The 2,500-nt window shown below is 32.4% G+C and overlaps 1 protein-coding gene across 1 annotated transcript in view; it reads right to left on the bottom strand.

Annotated features, from left to right (window-relative positions):
- The window catches only part of LOC137628906 (septin-1-like), an 89,396-nt gene that overhangs the window by 78,811 nt on the left and 8,085 nt on the right, over positions 1–2,500 (bottom strand).

Here is a 2,500-nt window from a genome sequence, read left to right as displayed (position 1 = left end):
GAGCTATTACTAGTTTAATAAAGGTGAGGTTATTTCGAGTTATCTCGGCATATACAATGCCTTGTTTTGACCAAGACTCGTTTTATATATCTTGTAAATATAGTACATACAATTATGTTTTCATTTATATAGATAAACTCCTAAATAACTCTATTTTTTTCAATTATTCATGATTCCAATGAAGAATAAGATGCAATAGATTTTTAAAAAATCCACAGATATGGAATAAGATTAGTCTAAAGGTCACTCATGAATGGCAGAGGCAAGTGACAGTGACCAGGCCCTAGAGACTCATCATATACACATATGATCAACGCAAAAGCGTCCTCTCCACCTAAGCTAGGACCAGAGAGGGCCAGGCAATGGCTGCCGATGACTCAACAGGTAGGACTATAGGCTTCCCCAAACACCCCCATCCTCAGATTAGAAGGATGGCGAATAACTATAACGTTTGAGTGGGTCTCAAATTCCAGTCCAGCATATCGCAAGGCAGGAACGTTTCCAATATGCTACCACAACCGAGAGATAAGAACCCTGATTCATTTTCTTATAAAGGAATGTAAGAGAAAGATGGAAGTAAAGGAGAATGAACGAGGAGAAACACAGACGGAAATAATTGCCGTGAGAATGTCATTTCCGGGTTAAAATCAGCCAGCTGATATCAGCTAATTTAGTAAAACTCTTATGCTACATACTATCTAACTAACTTGTTTGTGTGTTTCTATGTTTTTTCTCTACTCTAAATAAGATAACTATTAACGTACCAACAATTATCATAATTATTCAGTGCAATCTATGGTAATATTCACGTAGATTTCCATTACGTGTTTAAATCTGACACAAACAGATGTTAAAACCTTCGAATATCTTCAGTAATCAAATGAACAATGAATCACATATGATTTGGTTGGTCAGAGCCAAAAGGGTTACAACAGGCTTTTTATTCTTCCTATGGCTTTTTACTCTTCTTAAAATATTTTATTTTACCTTGTTTCATTTCCTCACTGGGCTATTTTCCCTCTTGGAGCCCCTGGCCTTACAGCATCCTGCTTTTCCCATGAGGGTTGTAGCTTAGTAATAATAATAATAATAATAATAATAATAATAATAATAATGATGATGATGATAATATTAATAATAATAATAATAATAATAATAATAATTAATCATTAATGTAATATGTTAATATTAAGACCTTAGAAAAAAAAGTGTACCTTTATCTAGATAACAACAATAACAAATGCAGCCGTTTCTAGTCCACTGCAGGACAAAGGCCTCAGACTTGTCTTTCTTCGTGTCTGTGGTTTGGCCAGTTTTCATCATCATGCCGGCCAGAGCGGATTGGTGATAGTGCGAGACTGAAGTCTGATCGCTCACAGAAAACCAACCTAGTATGGATGTCCCTGACTAGTACAGCTTTGCTGATCATGGCGATACGCAAACCCTTTCACCACTAAGGTGTCCCCATTCAAAAGGGTGTGTGCGTATAATATATATATATATATATATATATATATATATATATATATGTATATATATATATACTGTATATATATACATATATATATATATATATATATATATATATACTGTATATATAGACATATATATATATATATACACATATATATACATATGTATATACATAGATATCTATGTAGATATAAATGTATATATATATATATATATATTATGTATGTATATATATATATATATACATATATATATACATATATATATACACATATATATATGTATATATATATATATATATATATATATATATATATATATATACTGTATATATATATATACATATACAGTATGTATAAAGATAGATAGATAGATGAATCATACTTTACATTACCCTTACAAATACTTAATTTAATAAACTATTGCCTACCATGGATATCTAGCTAAACGCCATCATTCTTCTTTCACCCATCTTACTTTCAGAAATAGGTGAAATTCACCCAAAGAATTGGGTGAGTTTCACCTTAATAATTGGTCGAGAAACACGTCAAGAAATGGGTGAAATTCGTCTTCAGAAATGGGTAAGATTTACCTTCAGAAATAGGTGAAATTTACCTTCATAAATAGGGGAGATTTACTTTAAAATGGGTAAGATTTACCTTCAGAAATGGGTGATATTTACATTCAGAAATGGGTGAGATTCACCTTTAGAAATGGGGGAGATGTACTTTTAAAAATGGGTGATATTTACCTTTAGAAATGGGTGAAATTCACCTTCAGAAATAGGTGAGATTCACCTTCAGAAATGGGTGAGATTCACCTCCAGAAATGGGTGAGATTCACCTCAAGAAATACTAAGAGGTTCCCATATCACCATACAAACCATTTCTACTATCTCATTCACCGAGTAATATCATATGAATGACAGCATCGATGCGTACAAATCTCTGAATGAGCAGAAAGAATGAATGCGAAAGAAAAGAGGTCAGGACTGACGACCTGTAATCAGATCAGGTCAATAGCAGTC

Source organism: Palaemon carinicauda, chromosome 36 (assembly GCF_036898095.1).
Source record: "Palaemon carinicauda isolate YSFRI2023 chromosome 36, ASM3689809v2, whole genome shotgun sequence".
Taxonomy (NCBI): domain Eukaryota; kingdom Metazoa; phylum Arthropoda; class Malacostraca; order Decapoda; family Palaemonidae; genus Palaemon; species Palaemon carinicauda.
The sequence above is the reverse complement of the archived record's forward strand: the minus strand, read 5'-3'. Positions and strand labels throughout refer to the sequence as shown.